Below are 19,434 nucleotides of genomic sequence, written 5' to 3'. Positions count from 1 at the left end.
CGCAAAGCGGATCCACTTGAAACTAAATTTTAGAATGAGAAAAGTTTGGAGATGTTAGTTCGCGAAATTTTGCGACGGAGTACATTACCAGTTCGGTTACATATGGGCTTAAATGAATAAAGAGGTATTTTTGCTTAAAAAAAAAACAAGTGGAAGATTAATGTCGAATGTCTCGAAAATTGTATCATCGGCAGAATTGTCTTCATGTAGCAACCATTTCCTTGCAGCCTCAGCGGCTGCAATCTGTAGAGTGCAGTTTTAGCCGTAAGGTAATTAGTCAAATTAGCTCATAACTCTTATTTTTGTCCATTACGCTTTTTGGCTTCTTGTGCAAATAAAGACCGCCTCTCCGAGGGGACATTATCTCAAGCACCTGAATTGTGCCATCTGACCCAGGTGATTTTTAAAAATTCCTCAACAACTTCTCTGAAACACGGAATATACTATTATTCGCCGGAGTCGCTTAGTGGCTATGGTGTCGGGCTGCTAAGCACAAGGTCGCGGGATCGAATGCCGGCCACGGTGGCGATATGGAAAAACACCCGTGTACTTAGATTTAGGTGCACGTTAAAGAACCCCAGGTGGTCCAGATTATTCCGGAGGCCCCCCACTATGGCGTACCTCACAATCAGGTCGTGGTTTTGAACGTAAAACTCCATAATTCATTTCAGTATAAAGTTTGCCACATATATTAAAAAAAATATGCACATCCTACGCGTATGCTCTATCTACTCTATGTTAAACGAAGCTGTAGTGAAGGAGTCAATTAAATCTATTACCCGCGATGCGCACAACTGTGTTTACTATCCTCCGAACAAACGTGCAATCTCGTTCAATACTTACCTTTACCCGCCGCAAAGCTCGCTACTTTAATCTCAAACCATTTTCCTGATTCCATGCTAGACTACTCATAAGCTGTGCAGAAATACAAAGGCGAAGTCAGGTGGATGCGTGGTGGAAAACACCTAGGAAGCAACGTTGCAAAGTCAAAAACAATGTATGATGCTGTCACCTTTCCTCCCATGCAGATTATCAATTAAACCGTTCTTTTTCTGGCTAATCTGCCTGCCTTTCCATATCTCTTTTTTATTTATTTCTCTCTTGTTGAGGCAGGAATGGCGATGGCAGCTGTGCGCACACATACACAGACTATTACGCCACATATCTACATTTCAGAATTCTTTGCCTCTTGTGTTACAGTGGCGCATACTCATTATAAACGATTGACCAGTAACACCCACAGTGGCTTACATCTAATGGCTAAATCAAAGAAGATAAGTAAATCATGTAATTCGACATAATGAGTATTTGAAATAGCATGTAAGTGGCGGTTTAGAAGACAACCTTCCAACGGACACTGTATCTTAAGGTATTGCTTAGGAATTTATTATTATTATTATTATTATTATTATTATTATTATTATTATTATTATTATTATTATTATTATTATTATTATTATTATTATTATTATTATTATTATTATTATTATTATTATTATTATTATTATTATTATTTATTTTTATTTGTTACGCAGAAGAAAGGCTTGCTTATTCGCAGCATTTTCTATTTTTACATCATGCAGAATCTATCTATGCGGCTAATTTAGTAGTTTATCGGAGGCAAATTTAGTTTAGCGACTAGTCGAACATGTATTAGGAAGTTAAATGGCAGTGCTGCTTTGTCTCTCTCTCTCTCTCTGTTTCTTCTTTTCCTATTGCTGAAAGAACAGATTCGTTTAACAGTTTAGTGGCACGCAGTCTTCTATGCCAGTGGTTGAATCGGTGCAAGAATTATGTAGCTAATTCCTTCCACCAAGCCTTCCGCGATTTCCAGATATACGACAATATTTCCGCGTAACTCTGAACGGGACGCTCATGCGAGAGTAAGCCTCATCTTGACATTGTGTGTAGTCGTCCGACAAAAACATGTCTGCGGGTCACCATCTCTTACTCGGAAAACAACGCTGCGACCACGGAGTATTTAACGAGGACAAACACCCCAAGATACTGACGTGGCGGCTTTGTGGCGCCGAAACTGCAGTCATATCCCTGCCGTGTACTCAGAAGAACCGAAGTACCAATCAGCCGCAGTCCCATATTTGCACAAGCTCGGACATAATTAGAAGAATGTTGCATCAAGGTAGAAGCATAAAGTCAGTCCCAAGGAAAACAGGAAGCACTTGCGAACAACGCGAAAAACAAACAAAAACAAACAACGCGAAAAAAAACGCGAACAAAAGCACCGGAATTCTTTTATTCCTTGTGCGTCGAATGTCGTGCACAGTTTGCCCTTGTACTGCGGAAGTGAGTAGTATATTGAATTAACTGGATGATGTGCAAGTGCGAGATTAACAGAGCGAAAAGGAAAACCAGGGACGCAAGATCTGTGCGTGCATATAGCGCAATGCTACAATGCATGCCGGTGCGGGCCGAAGTTTCAGGGGATTACTCTCGTTGATTGTCACAGGGACAAAACTAAAATAATAATCGGGCAATATTAACAACAAGGAAAACTGCGTTTGTCGGGCGCTTGTCAAATAGAGTGAAAAGGAACTAAAATTATTTCGAATCAAGCAATCATATATCAAAATATAGCGATAATGAGATTGCGCAGTCACCTGAGCAGTGGTTTCCACATTTATGCTTTTATTCGTGGTGTTCAAACGGGGGCGCATGTGCGGAAAGAAAATGAGCGGGGAAGGCGAAGGCTGCCGGATTTTTTTCTATTACTTGCGTAGCCTTGAGCCCACGGGTGGTTTTGTGCAGCGTGCAATTCTACACATGCGCATTATATGGTTCTCTTTGTGATTTTAAATAAAATTCAGGTGACAGTGAGCATCCTGTGTTTTCATTTTTATTCGTTCTCTTTCGGTTCCCTTGCAGATATAATGAAGCTGTAGAACTTACCGTTTGATAGGTTGCAATAAGGCGCAAATCTGTTAGTTTGACAAATGAGAATTTGTACTACAACGAGGGGAGATGCGGATAAAAAAAAGCCATTCTTTAGCGCTAGATGCAGACTTCAATACGTAAAAAAAAGAAAAATTTCACCCAGAGGCAGAAAATGGTTTGAAATGTATTTCGGATGCTCTAACCTTACATAATAGGATTTATGAGTGCAATTAAAATATATATACACATTTTTTTTCACCCACAAGTACTCTGGCTAAAATATGTCGGGAGCGGTATATTAGGAGGTTGCTGTGTCACATATGGTGGTGCAGTAGACGTCACTAAATCCCAACGTGCCTGAATTTAACACTGCGAGGATTTCACAAGGATGACAAAACCAAAATCATTCGGGGTCACTATGCACAGCTGGATATGGTGCAACAATAGGGATAGCACTGACTCACGTAGAGGAAGATGTTGGAAGTTGCACTCTCCACAATATCGGGGACCCCAAACGGTGGTGATTGCGACTGCAATACTGCCTCGTTCTTATGCGGCAACCTCGAATGACCGATGGCAAAGCTATTGCAGCACTACATTAAGGCGATACCACACTGGCGGAAAACTGCATGCGGAAACGCTCGTGGCGACACCTGCTTGCATAGACACGTGACAGATTCACTTTCAGTTGAAATCTCGGCAGCGGTTATCAGCATTAATGATAGAAAGTGGTAGGTCCTCACGGAGTTTGCCCACGGGAATGTATCAGCCACTCCCCTACTGGTCTCCTTGATCAACGGCGAGCAGTTTATCGGTAATTACGTTGTTATTCCCCTGTACTCCTAGGGCGGTTTATGCAGCACGCGTGTTTCCCGCTAATGTGTACATGTCTACAAACTAGGATTTCAATGGCTTCCGACTTGTTCAATCTTGACGGTATGATTTAACGATAATAACAACGGCAATGACGCCACAAGAGAAAACAAAACTATAAACAACACTTTTTCTTATGCAAAACAACAACACTCCTTCTCAAGATGTATTTCAGACGCAAAAGGTGATATGTCTTCTAAAATGTGGTGATCCCTTTTATCCATTTCCAGGTACGGACATTCCCCTACAGTTCGGCTTACAGGACATTCCCCTACAGTCCGTACTTCCCCTACAGTACGGACATATCTTCAGTTCGGCTTACGTTGCCGAACTGAAGAAGGAGAAGGAGCCCGTCATCTTTAGTATGTCTTCAGTGTGAGTAATCGCAGCACACAGTAAGTATTTCACATCGTGTTTTGTATGCAGCCCATTGATTGAGGGTGCACGTATTCGTGGATAGAGTATTCGATTTCTCCTTTCTTTGTTGATATGACTCAAACGGTGCCATCTGTGATGTTGCCATGGCAGTTTCCGAACACATTAACGGCTACGCCTAGGAATGCAGCGCTGCCAGTAAACATCGGGTCATACAGGTCGATTTGCATAATGGTCACCACCTACACTGCCCTGTGCAGCCGTAAAAACAAGAGCGATACTGGTTACCGCAACTTTAACCAAGTAATTTAATTCGAAGCAGCTATGGTAGAACTATTGCATGCTTGATGGAATAAGTTACGTATAGCAGACACCCATGTGCCCATGCACCCAACAGATAGCGCCTTTCAAATGTGTAAAGTGGAAAACTGGTTTTATGGTGTTTTCTGTGTGTTCCACCAGATTACTGTTCCGCCGTGCCAATCGCTCCTTGAAGCAGCAGCATCCTCAGGAACACACGTATCCCAATTAACTTGTGGCTTCAAGGCTAGCGGAAATGACGACGAAGAAAAATTCAGCTAGAAAATGAAAGGACATTTGGCACTGGAATACACATCCATCTCCTGTGCAGACGACTACATGGAAAATGTTGCTTCGCAATACCCTCTATATATAATAGATTATTTTTTTAATCAAATCACAGCTGCTGCCACTTTTCTGAGCTTAACACGACACTATTACCATTCTCATTCTTCAGACATTCGTCCAAAACAGGCTTATTAACTAACCTCTTCCGCACTTTCTGCAAAGAGAACCATGTTTCTGCACCGTTTTTAATACAACGGACATTTACAAAGGGCGTGGCCCATGGAGGGCTATTTTGGAAAAACTCGGAACCTCCCTGACGACGCCCATAAAGAACCATACGGCATGACGACAAATCATGCCGCGCGCTTTTATTTCATGCATTGGGACACGCCAGAAGGTGTTTTACGGGCCATGCATACCGCGATATAGGCGTGCCCCTGTGTTTTTATCACAGCAGCAAAAGTGAAGTGCGCGCTTCGGCGAGCTTGCATGGCTTGTATTGGTCGTTTCACTCTCTACTTATTTCTTTTATTCAATGCTACGGCTGCACAAGCTCACGTTAAACTTGAAAGTACGTCAAACAGACACTGCCTGCAGCAATTCAGTCCTATAATATTCGTTAAGTTATCCTGAATCTTTTATTTGACTATATCGGCAGCGCTTTGCTCATTGTTATAATACGTTTCTTGGGCCGGTAGAATTTAAATATTCAGCAAAGGATTCATCGAAGTTAGTTGGTAAGTAGGCCATTATGAAGACAATGACAAAGAAAGAGAAGGACGAGGACAATGAAAACGTTCCTCCTGTGTGGTTGTCTTTTGACCGTGTCGTTTACTTGCGCTGTTGTTCTCACGTAAATATCCTTTTTGTTCTATTTCATTGTTTTCTTCTCATCCAGCCTAACCTCCGGCCGATACTGGTGATCCTGGCTCGAACCACGGACGCTGCGTGAGAAGGAATAAGTAATACAATCGTCTCACTTATATAGCGATCCTGTATTTCTGATCGTCCGCGCGAAAGAGTGAACCCAATCTTAGAAGACATTCAGTTTCTGTTTCATCTGCCGGCGATGGCTAGAAGTCAGTCTGGTAAGAACGTCGATATCAGTACCCACCCAGCGATTGCACCTGGTGCGATGCACGCAAGAGCGCGTTCTTTCACATAGTGGCCAATGTATGGAGACCTTGCGTGCTCCGCCGTATTCGGCTTCATTTCACACCAGAGGCCAAGGCGGGGCCAAGGTCTTGCGTGATAGCGCTGGCTTCGTGTCTTGCCAGGAAACACGATGAGGCTTCGGGCGTCGACTGCACACAGAGTGAAGATATAGATGCTGATATCCTATGCGAGGCATTTGCAACTGCACCACCAATACTATACGCTCACATCTCCGCAAATGTCATAAAGCAAGAGAAAGATTTAGGTCAGGGCCAACACCGATTCCCCTGTTCAAATACATGTAAAACACAAATTCCTTTGTGAGACAACCTAAGGAGAGTTTTAAATAAAATGTGTTGCATTTCAGAGAAATACGTTCGTTCTAGCAACTTCAGCAAGCGCAAACTTAAGTTAGGCCATGAAATTGTTATTAAAGATTGTCGAAATTAATAGCTCGCATGCGGTCATGCGTATTCTTGTGGCTAAAGCCCAATGTATACCCAAAGGAGCGAATGCTTTCAGTGTTTACACCAATGCACAATTTTCAGAAGGAAATTTCGAAGTACATCTTTCTCTGGATTGCAAACCGGCGGCAAGTTAATGAAAAATGATAAATGGTTTCAGCATCTTTACAGATACGACATACAAGGGAGGGACTGCGCCACACGAGAATACGGCATCCTAATATTGTGAGGGTGATTTCCAATATAAGTTTGGGGCATCATTGATTGTTCAAAATGAAAAGGAAACGGTTTAGGCCTGTTGTTCGGAATGTCTGTTTTTCAGAGTATTTTAAAAGCGACAATGTTTAAAGTCTGCTTGTGGTGATATAAGCAGAAGTCGGCCTAACATACCTTCCTGGTCCATCTGGTGATGCACGTGCATGTTGCATCAGCCATTTCACCTAAAAGCAAACCATGGTAACCTGGTACCCATATCAAACGCATCAGACGTAATGTTACAAAGCGATTAATAAGTCTAGCATATTCAAAACTGTACTGTCTGTGGATGAGGTGAGTGCTGTGCACACTGACAACGAATCGGTCACTGTGACAGTTCTCGAAGAAGTTAAAGGAAGTTTCGAAGAGCTAAAGTAATTCCTAATAATTGTGCCTGAAATGTAGGTGTAAAATCAGAAAGTGGCATTGAATACCACCAAGATAGAGCATCAGAAAAAATGCCTACACCTGCTTTCTCTTCGCACTCTGATGCGCCATCGCTACTACATTTTTGATATTAAATTGCGCTAAATGATGTTGTAATAGGCCACCTCAATATCTAGTTGACAGAAGTGCAGCATTGCAAGAAAATTTGTCGTCAAATTCAATCCTAATAGGATTTAGGGGATTTTCTCTGCGGGTGGAGGGAGGATGATCTCGCTTATCTTAACCTTCAATAGTTCTATTTGGGCTTGCACAACGGGAACTGGCGGATTATATATAGATGGAACCCTCTTTCATTAAAGAGCGCAGCTTTTCCCTAAATAAATGCATACTGCGATCGCCTCAATAAAGAATCGGAAATGTTTATGTAAGTTTTTACTGGGAGAACTGTGCTTCTTTTTCCTGTTTTACTCGCGCATCCTGTGCCTTATCTTCAGGTGGCTTCATTTTTTTCTTCTTTTCTCGTATGCATTCATACATCCCTTTGTTTTGTCGACCCGCGCCGTCATCTTTGCACGAGGCGTACGCGACTTGCTTGTCACCCATCACGTAAAGGTTTTGTTCGCTTTAGATGTATTTTCATGTGCGTTTTGCACTGATGTGACAATCTTTTTTTGATTGCTGAGTTACAGAGTTGCAGAATTTCCACTCAAGCCTCTGAAAAAAAAGTCGATTTGTCTGTCCTTTTCAAATAAAAATGTATTAAAACCTACGCACTTCAGTTTCTAGATTGTAGATTTGAATTTTTCCTTTTACACGTACCAAACATCATCCTCATGAAAATCTTTGCGGTGTTTACCAAGCAAAAAAAAAAAAAATTCTCACTTCCGATGTCTTTGGATAGGAGCTCTAGAGCAAAAGCCTCCTCTTAAAGTGCAATATTTACATAATACCGAATTACCACTACGTTTTATGAAGTATTGCCAAAACGTGAGCTGATGTTAATCTATGGGTTGACCATTGCCAGGCTTAAGCTTTTCCTTATTTGAGTAAGAACTTGGACCCACAGAACAACGCCACAAGGCGCTGTCTTCTTTGGGGACACAAAAAAATGCCTGTGGACGAAATCACTATTAGGACCCGCGAAGCATTCACCGTACATCGCAGGCTTATCAGCTTAACCGTTTACATTAACTCATGCGCCCCAGTGAATATAATTTTTGTAAGCCACGGTAACACTGTATTCTGGACGGGTCGAGGTTCGTGTAAAACACATAGCAGAACTAAAGATTAGCATTTAAAGTAAAGCTTGAGTATTAAAATATATCAGGTCTCTGCATATGATGGTAAGATCCGTGCTAAGTAAGTTACATATCATGTTGGGAGGAATGCCATTGGCAGCGACACCCTGGGGCGCTATAACGTAGATCTATTCCAAACTTTTCTATTCGAATTCTGTAGTCAGCCGTTCGCGATTGGTAAAAAACTTTTTTGGACCACCCTCACTTCGGCTGTCTGTCACGCGATGTCACGATAACCGCGATAGCTCCCCATCTGATACGACGTGTACACACAGATAATGTATGGTTTCACCGAAAAGTGAAAATTATTTATTTCTGATTCGACGCCTTGTCGCCATTAGCTCCCGGCTATTGGTCAAAACTTTTCTGGCTGCACCTACTTCACCTGCTTGTTACGGACGTCACAAAACCGCAAAAGCTCACCGCGTCAAAGTGACGTGTAGACAATAAAGATGCATTAATATGCCGAATAAAACTGAATTTTTTTCGGAACAGCCACAGGCTGCCCCGTTCCGAAAGGAATAAAAGATGGCTGCCGCCGATCGCTCAGCTGCTGGGTATTCGCGCCTGCCGGAGAGCATGGGTTTATTTGCGTATAATAAAAGTTCTTGCGTGGCCGTGTAACCTTTTCGAGCATTTTCGACACGTGTACGATCTCTTTCTGCCAACTATTCTTTGCTGAACATCCGTTTTAGCGTCATTCTTAAGCTTCCGTTGCATGCCACCACGATTTTTGACCAGCCACCGCAAGCTAAGTAAGGGAAAGTGGACCAATCGCAGGCGCCTGCACTACCCTCTTGATCCGGCTATCAATTTTCAGTGCAGTGGCTCGGCCCCATCGAGTCCCTCTCCACTTCAGCGTGCTCCTCACCTCTTTTCAGCTAATTAGATATGACTAGCCGCTCAGTGTAGGCAATGGTATACATTTTTCAAGGAAACAAAAGTGATCTCCTATGAACGAGGAGGGTGTTTGATTGGTCTGTTCAGACAGCCCTGCGGGTGACCGCCCGGTGCTTGGATCGGCGATTACGCAAATGTGACGTCGGGAGATTGGAATAAAAACATTTTGAAATAGTTTTACGTTATAGGGGGCGCCTGCTCGGCCGATCAATGATCACAACTGTTCAATGCAGCCTTCGTATATGCAACACAGAAATGTGTTTGCAAATCAAGGGACACTGCTTGGTAGCTTTCATATACGCGCGATAAAACTTATGAGCGTAAATGGGTTCGACCGCCAGTGCAACTAAATGGATATCTCTGTTGGGTAAAACAATTAGTATCACTTTAAGCTCTGAAGACCCTGTGTGCATTTTACTACATGCTTTCCAAGTGAATATTTTGTAGTAATTATTAGTTGGGCTCCTGCTAAATATGTTTGCGAAAGAAAAAAGAAAACTAAACATTTCACACTTGGTAGGTAGACAGTGTTACAGTGTGCCACACTTCGGAACTACAAAACTGGCAGAAAATCGGTCCGCTCTTTCGTTCCTCCGTGTATACTCCACCATCGAGACTCACGAGAAGGCGAATGACTGAAGTCTTGCAGAAATCCAGGAATTTATCGTGGTGGGCGGTGCCCTAAGTCCATCGAGTGATCGCCACCATCTCCACCATTGCTTGTTAGAGCAGTGTATTCGCTGCACCACGGTACACTATATGTGGCGATTACCTATATAGCAGAAGTCTGTGGGCCCAAATGGAATTTCACACGAAATAGCAGACGTCATTTAGGAAGTTATCTTAGCGCATCCATTAGTTCTTCCGTCCACGACAGTCTCCATCGGGATGGCCGAAAGCAACGGCATCCGGCATCACCATAACTCGCTTATTTCTTATACCAAGCAATATGGGTTCTACTATATATTAGAGGGAGGTTGCTTCGAAGCCTGGCCTTGAAGTTATTATATTTGTATCTACGTTTACACCACCAGTGCCTCTATACAGATTTGTCTTTGGTCGATTGCACTGTGGGAGTGTAACCAAACAAACCATTGGCTACAGCTAGAATAAGTTCCTGCGGAACGCTCCTTCTGAGGATGCATAGAAGCTTACTGCTGACGGGGACGGGATAGATACGAGGTCTAATTACATTACGTTTCCGCTTTAAAATACTCCGGTGTTTTAGCGATACGAGCGATATTCTTTCATGATGAACGTATTCGAAAGAGGCGAAAGGAGGGAAGGTATTTACCAATTTTATTGGTAGTGTAACCGTGGACGTTGCATAATTCCGTTGTCCAAAATCAATTCCCAGTCGGTCAGCAATATAATCAACCTTACATTTTTTTTCATATAATGATTCAGAGTGACCTGCACAGCCTTTAAACCATTTACAAGTCAAACTTCGCAATCTCCCATAACAAAATACCTGTTTCTAGTGCCTCGGTTTGCGAAGGACCCCTCTGCTGTTCAATGAATGAGCGTCTGTTCATAAACATAACGCAGGGCGCTCCTTACGGCGGAAGCTTTCATACGCAGGCGCAATTTGTTTGGAAGCCCCTGAACGACCGGCGTACGCCTTCCCTTTATAAAGCAGCCTTGCGCGTTCAGAAAGCTGAGCATGCGAAGAGGTCCGCAAGGAAAGTGCCGCAGGCTCAACGTTTTCGCAAACATTGAGCAGTCAAAAAATGAGTGCAGGAAAAAAACGTCTAAGAGTGCCGATGTTTAGCGGTGCATTTGGTTCTTTTTACTCTTCCAGTGATAACGACATTCTTCTTTTCTCAGCGACAGGTGCGCTTCCCACTCGTATCCTGAGATGCCCTGACGTCCGCGGGGCAGCAGACTGGAAGAAAAACCGAAGAGTAACAGCTGAGAGGCAGGACTAAGCTCGCTGTTTTCAAAGGATTCATGCCGACGCCTTTCAGTTTGTGCGTACTTGCGCCAGTGCTTCAATGGTGATAGCAGGCAAAGTTGGGGCGCGTTGAGTGGCCTCACTTCCCGTATCTTGCGCAGCGAGCCAACCCGTTTGAGCCGCCGGACCACCCCGGGTCATCTTAAGTTTCCTGCAAAGGCGCTTAACGCATTAGTTAGAGAATAGCCTCGTCGCGTATGTGCCCTGCGCCGGGTAAACACGGCGTGAAGATAGAACAGGGCGCGAGGAACGGGCAAAGTTCCCCTCGCTTCCTGCTCGCATGGCAGCTTTAATACTGAGGAAGACTTAGGAAGTTGCTGAATGCTTATTAGCTAAACATTACTTGCGGCAGTAAGCCGCTGGGACTTTTGAAGACCTGCGCATGAGGTGAAACAGTCAAAAGTGATTGAAGAAGGGCAACTGCAAGTCTACAAGCCATTTCTGTGTGATCATAAAGCACATGTTTGGGAATGAGGGTAAATATTTCCATTTCCACCTGAAAATTCATAGAATAACGCCTCTAAAAGGCTTTCTGAGTCAATAGCAGAACAACAAAACGAAAGAATGTTGAGATATAACACCGCACCTGAAATAATAAGGTGACACAGCGAAACATATGGCCATATGTCACACCCTACATTGGATATCTAGTCGCCGACCTCATTCTGTTATTCGTGGTGTTCGTTCTTAGCGTTCGTCGCGCAATGTGAAAATTACTGCAGTAGAATTAGAGCTCTTGTGGGCGCCCAAAAGCAAAATGTAGCTGATTTAGTAATTCCTCAAACATCTTTTAGAGCAAACGCAGATGCGAGTCTGAGCATAGGCATATATTTGTCACAAGAATCGCGTGAGTACTTATTTTTCTAGTGCAAACTCAGAAGATAACGCCTAATAAATTCCAGGAGTCTCAAAGAGAAGAGAAAAATTTTACTGGCGCAAACGAGGGAACTTTCGACAGAGACCCAATAAGCAGTAAGCTATCAAACTGCAGCAAAAATTAGCATGCTTACTACCTCAGCTGAGAAAACGCTATACGACTAAGAAAACTTTATATACTTGGCATGTTGTTTTTTTCTCTGCGGGGAGATCTAAACTTGTGCCGGATTTGAATATATTGTTGGTGCTATTTCAATTCTGGACAAGCAAAAGCTGAAACACCTGTGTATTTAGTTTACAATCCCGATCATATTAAAAAAAGCCAACTGGCAATGACGCCAGGGAAGCAAAAGGGTAATTGGCTGGGGTTGAAATTCAAATGCAAAAGAAGTAAGGAGAAAATGGGAAAACAAAACTGGGCGAAATGATAACTTGTCGCCGGTCAGGGCCGAGCGCATAACCTCCGCATTACGCGTACGTCGCACTACCAATTGTGATACTGTGACGGCCCCAAAGCTGGCCACCATAGAGTTTCTCACTATAACACCTTGAGGAAAATCTGGGACCACCGTCTATGGGAGTTTCCTAAGGGGTTCTGCGCCATCATGGGAATGATGGTATATGTGTCTACGAGGCTCGTGTTGGCGGGAGTTGTCAGAGGCTTCGTCTAAAACGCAAGCATTGGGCGGTGACCCGCAGGGTTGTCTTAAGAGGACAATGAAACGCTCTCCTCATTTATAGGATGTCACTTCTGTTTGCTTTAAAAACGAATAGCATTGCCTACATTAAGCGGGTTTTCTTTTCTAATTGGCTGACAGGAGTCGAGGAGCATGCTAAATGGGAGAGGGATTCGATGGGGTCGAGCCGGTGTACTGAAAATTGATAACCGAATGAAGAGGGTGGTGCCGGCGTCTTCGATTTGGCGAAAATGCTCGAAAACGTTGCATTGCCACGCAAAAGAAAAGTTTTATTTTACGTAAATAAACCCATGCACTCCGGCAGGAGCGAGTAGCCAGTGGCTGAGCTTTCGGCGGCTGCCACCTTTTATTTTTTTCGGTATTGGGCAGCCCGCTGCTAGTCGGAAAGAAATTCAGTCTTGTTCGGCATATTAATGTCTCTTTGACGTGTGCACATCACTTTGACGCATTGAGTTTTCGCGGTTTTGTGAAGTCGCGTGACAGGCAGGTGGTGTCGGTGCAGCCCGAAAACTTTTGACCAATAGCCGAGGGGTAATGGCGAGAAGGCGTCGAATGAGAAATAACTATTTTTCTCCTGTTTGGTCCAATAATTCATAATAAGTGTGTTCACGTCATATCAGATGGAGAGCTATCGCGGTTTTCGTGACGTCGCATGACAGACAGGCGAAGTGGGGAAGGTCGAAAAAAGTTTTTGAGCAATGGCGTGGGGGTCATTGCAGAACTGGAATAAAAAAGGTTGGAATAGCTTTGCGTTATATAACGCCCCTGCACGCGTTTCTTGGAATTACGACCTCTGAGCTTTTATTTTTAATAAAGTTATCTTCCTCTCTGCTGGAAACGTTTGTAAGCGGCCGTCATACGCCCTAAGAGCTGCTCCTCAATTGTTCGCTTAGAGTAGTCTATGACTTCTCTGATATAGACAGAACTGTATTACCCATTAAAATCGCATGTTTAATTCTACCTCCTTGATAAAACCTTCTCCACATACAGCCATTTATGGACACGAACAGTATGTCTAGCGCTGAATGATATGCAGTGCAGTATTACATTAGATTACCTTAAAGCTTTGGCCTCCTTTTCAATGAGTGTGAACGTTTGCTTGCGTCCGTCAAAAATATTCCTTTAAATCTAAATGAGACTAGCTCTCTGAGAAGGTCCACGAGATGTTGTTCGACAGATTGAAATGGCGTTTCTATGGCTCGATACCGATTGGCACTTCGGATGTTGATGGTAGGGAGTTGCCTAATACAATTTTTCAGTTCTCCAATGGCTCTGTCGGGAGTGCGTTCCCCTAGCACCACGAAAAATAAAACGCTGCGCTTCATATAGAACCCACACCCGAGAATGGCGGCATTCAGTACCCTCAACCTTGTGAGTAGGGTGTTCGCTCTTTATGACATGGCCCTCCTCTGCAACGCACACATTTACCGAGTTTTCAATGTCGCTGCAGATGTCTCCGCCAGAAAGAGAGGGGACATTACGGAATAAACCTTTCAAAAGTAAATCATAGTGAGGATAAACAACTTGTACATGGATCCTGAGCACACATATAGAAAGAGACAATCCAATTTGTTCTACACACTGTATTTGTGCAATGTTATCAAAAATATAGGATGACAGTAACGTTCAAGTAATCGATCATGTTTTAGTGATTGCTCAGTTACTTTCATCGCCCAGTAATTAGTAAGTATAATCAATTACATATTTCAATGAAGCAATTGTAAGTGTAATCGGTTACATTATTCTGTAGCGTGTACAATTTCCCTTCATATGTAGAAAGGAATGAGAAAAGGGAAAAATTGAAGTTGGTGAAAAGATAACTGAAGTTTAGGGCTTGACAGAAGCCCGTCTGCTCGGGATAGATCATGGTGAAAGGTTGGCAAAACCTGGAGCACTACGCCGACCAAAGTAAACTTAAAAGAAAATATCGCCGGCCCTATCTGCCCGGGAAGATAGTCGAACAGTGAAACTGTGTTAGTTGCACCGAGTGTTACGCTATGCAAGTAGAACTTCGCAAGCCGTCTATATTCTTGTTTCTTGTTTCTTTAGTTTCATCTCTTGTTCCACCAATTATTCCCCTCATTTTCACTTCTGCACGCTTCGCTTAGTGAGCATGCTCTAGGAAAGCTGCCGTTTAAACTTGGGATCTCCGGCGCGCATCTTCGGGTCGGCCCTACGACGACGAGCCCATTGACGAGCCAACTCTCGCTGGCGCCCGTGGTAGGCAGCTTCTTCTTCATAAGTACGCACTCCTCATGTTCTTGCCATATTTGTAGCTGGGATGGAATGTGCGGAACCACTAATTCAAAAGCTAACTAGCAACTTAGTGCGATAAAAACCAGAGAGCCAAGAAAGGTGGACAAAGACAAGCGCTTGTCTTTGTCCACCTTTATAGTCTCGGTCGCTTTTATCGCGCTAAGTTTCTAGTTCAATTATGAAAACCAACTAGCCCAACCATCAACTCTTCTAGAGCACTAATCCAAAGCTCCGTTTATTGGGCGCAAGGCCCACCACTGGAGATGCGGGCGCTGTAATCGTGTTGTCCTTTGGTTGGATGGGCCTGAAGATTGGCTGACTGCTGGCACTTCCTGCTGGCGCAAGAAGGGCCGCGAGCCGCGCACTCCTAGTATTACGTTCAGTTGCTGGGCGCTGTTCGTTGGCCGTGAACCGCCAACGTTACATTTGTTCCAAAAGGACTTCTTCTTGGGCAAGTTGGTGCTTAGATTTCCTAGGTATACTTTGTGGCGCAAAATACATTTCTGGAAAAGGGACAGAAGAATGGGAGACAGTGAAGCGCCAAGCTTCACTGTCTCCCTTTCTTCTGTCCCTTTTCCAGAAATGTATTTTGTGCCACAAAGTATACCTAGGTTACATTTGTTTCTTTCGTGGTAGGGTGGAATCAGTCGTCGATAAATTCGATGCCGCGAACCACCAACGTTACATTTGTTCCAAAAGGACTTCTTCTTGGGCAAGTTGGTGCTTAGATTTCCTAGGTATACTTTGTGGCGCAAAATACATTTCTGGAAAAGGGACAGAAGAATGGGAGACAGTGAAGCGCCAAGCTTCACTGTCTCCCTTTCTTCTGTCCCTTTTCCAGAAATGTATTTTGCGCCACAAAGTATACCTAGGTTACATTTGTTTCTTTCGTGGTAGGGTGGAATCAGTCGTCGATAAATTCGATGCCGATCTGGCTCGATCATCGAAACTGCACCGTCTGACAACCGTATAAGATTCGCATATAAGATAGCATTCTCAGAGGGGAAAGCGATCGCCTCAAGCTCTTTCCCCTGTTGAGCTCTTGTTTTCCTCTCCCGCTAGGTCACGTGGTCCCTTTTTAACAAAGTTGGACAACGATGGCACAAGGTCCGCATAAACAGCTTCGCTGTAAAAAGATTTTTCGGCTCCCGCACGGGACCCTTGTTCAGAGGCAAAAAATGTGTTCGAGCAGTTCGTTTAAATAGGCTTCAACATGTGATGGAGTCAGCTCGCGTACACTGACGGCAGATTGCCGTCGCTCTTTTTCAGAGTGTGCGGTGCAGCCTGAGTCATGAGCGACTCATGATAAACACACCGAGATAGCCCTTTTTCTCTCGCAAGGATGCATGCCTTCCCCCAGTCGTTTTCGTGGCCCTCTCAAGCGGCATGCTAAGCCGAGGCACTGGATTTCACATCTTCTTATCTCACGTTATAATTGTGCTCTTTAAGACGCCTTTCAACGTCACCAATTTCACCAATATACACATAGCCACGATCCCCGCATGGGACAACGTGCACAAATATCCTCAGAATTTTTCTTTTCGATATTTGTCTTTAACATTCACAATAGATTGTTGCAGTTTCTCGTTTGGAGTCTGTACCATTTGAACACTGTGAGAACGCAGAAGATGGCTTGGAGCTTCACTTATGGACGGCATATAGTTCATTCCCGAGCGCTTTTCAGCAGAGGCAGCGCAGGGTAACTGTGTACGTGCCATTTGTCGTCCAACAGGGTTCAATAAGAAATTGGGTAAGTATAGGCTGATAGTTCCTGCCATACCACGCTTACGTCAGCTACGTAGTCTTCCTATCCTGTGCAGATTTTATGCGCGCTGCGTAGAAGCACGGAAACCACTGCCCTTTTAGCTTGTCGCAGGTGTAAGTCAAACCCACAATCTCCAAAATTACGCGTGCATGGCGCTACCAATTGCCCTGCAGCGACAGCCGTCCATCTTGGGTGTTTATATGTACTAGAATATATATGTATAAATGCATCATGCCGTACAAAGACAGCTGCCTGCGCAGGTGGCATTACCTATACGATTTTGGTCTGAAATGCCTTTAAGCCATTAAAACCTGTCACTCGGGATATGATAAATAAACTTGGGCCGGCAGATATAATGGCACTCGTAAAAATACACAATGATTTCTTGATAAAGGAGGCTCTTCTTGATTCATTAAAGGTCGCACAATAATTCCAATTCGCACATTACCCCATTAATTCGCACATTATTTCGCACATTACCCCATTTTGTCTCGACTCCTGTAAGCTCAAAGGTTATCTTTGTGAGGTAATGGAGAAGATAGTGGAGAATAGACCTCAGTGATGGTTTGAAAACAGAGAGGTGCTATCCTATTACAGTGAAGTGTTTAGAAAGTGACGTTGCTGTATGGATACAGGGCTTTTAGAAATGGGACAATCGCGCTCTCTCTTGACGTTAATATAGCGTTCGACACTTTAATTCATGTACACACATGTGCTTGTTAGCTTCTTAAAGCATGCTCTATGCAGACAGTCTCTGTGATGGATTTCACAGTTGATAAGTGGCATGAAAATCGTGACATGAAATGAATGAAAGGCAAAGTAAGTATCAGATCGTTGCGCAGGACATTCCGCAGGGCAGTGTACCTAGCCCGTTCCTCTTCAATTGTGTAACGGCATCGTTACCGTAAAAGCTACCGGCTGGTCTACTCTATTATTGCACATTGATGACGTATACATAAGGCTTCTCGTTCATGTAGTCAACTACATTTGAAGTGACAGGATGGCCTGGATGTAATTGACAACTTTTTAAAAGAAAGGGGCATGTGACATCATTACGATAAGACAGCCGTATTACATATTTCGAGACAACAGCGAACTTTAAGAATTTTCAGCTTAGTCTGTAAAGAAAAAAAAATGTTTGGTGACTGTGGAGCAGCACAAGTTCCCTGTCATTACTCTCGATCGCAAATTGTAACGGGTTACCTCGCATCACTACACTTGAAAAGCAAGTAACTCTGTTATAAACCTGCTTCGCTGACCATCTGGAACAACATGAGGATCAGTCTCATTACCACTAAAAGGTCACAGTTCACTGATAAAGCAAAATACAGCTTATTTTGCGACCAATCTCCATGCTCTACCAGAAACTTCGCATGAGGAACTTCAATGCTAATGGGCAAGGGGGCAGAGTATGTCTTTGACGTCCCCCGAGCAACTTCAATTGTTCTTCTTATTGCTAAGGGTCCTCATCCACCTTTTTCAATAGTGTGAACAGTTCAAACTTTAGACACGTTTGCCGCCTTCTAACGCAACATGAAGAGCACCTACTTAGCAACTCCCTTTAAGAAATAAACAAAATTCAAATCAATAAGGCTATTCGGGATTATAAAACGTTATTAGCGTGTATAGGAATATGACGAAAGGATCTCAGTTACCTTTTTTAATGCTGACATTGGCCAACATAGAAATATCCGTGGAATGTATCCTACACAAGAGAAATGTGTTCATGATATCTGCACAGCAACTTGCACTACACCAATTAACTTCCTACATCTACGCTATGCTCATGTATATGCCAATGTGAAAATAAATTTGCCTGCATCCGCATTCATCGTACCGGACCTGAATATAGAACAGAGGTTTAAATTATTCCCAGTTTCATCTTCTGCCATCACGGGACTGTTTACTATCCTGTCCTTCATGTGTTTCACTGCCTAAGCGGAGATCGCACAAAAATGGTTATCTTTCGCATTGCTCAACGCCTTCATATGAATCAAAATTGCAGATATAAACGCGATGAATACACATTTGGTATACAAAACCATCAGGGAACACAGAAAAGCCAGGGAAAAAATCAGGTTTTAGCATATCAGTGGATACCAGGACACTGAAATATTCTTGGAAAGGCTGCAGTGAACGCTGCTGCAAAACAAGCACGTGAGAATGAAAATGCAAGAAATCTGTCTCTTACCCATAGTGAACTCCACCTGTGCCACGAAACAGATATCCTGTCGATTTAGCGCAACCCGCTGGTATAGCAGAAATAAAAGCGTTGAGAGTTATTCTTCAGAGACCCAAACACTAAATTGACCATTCCCCCAAAGTTTAGTGACGATAGAAATTCTTTATTAAAAGCCTTTAGGGCACCGTCTCCAGCTTGGCACCAACATTAAGCGCCGCTTCTGACATTGGATTCAATGCCTTCCAAGTCTGCAATATTATTGGGGCCTCACTCACGAAGAAGCGCAAGACCTCTTTCTCGGGCCTTCACGACACTATGCCACGAGGCGAAGACTAAAAGCTGATTTAATATTGTTAGACTGCATATCTTTCACTCTGTAGAAAAATATTGGCTCATAGTCAACAATAGGGCTACAGGAAAAAACCTTGCTACTTTTAAAATCTTTCTGAAGGAAAAAAAAAACAGCAGAATAACTTTAGCCTGATACTAAACGTTCCTTGTTGACCGAACTATTAT

This window comes from Dermacentor albipictus, chromosome 3, assembly GCF_038994185.2.
Source record: "Dermacentor albipictus isolate Rhodes 1998 colony chromosome 3, USDA_Dalb.pri_finalv2, whole genome shotgun sequence".
Classification (NCBI taxonomy): Eukaryota; Metazoa; Arthropoda; class Arachnida; order Ixodida; family Ixodidae; genus Dermacentor; species Dermacentor albipictus.
The sequence above is the reverse complement of the archived record's forward strand: the minus strand, read 5'-3'. Positions refer to the sequence as shown.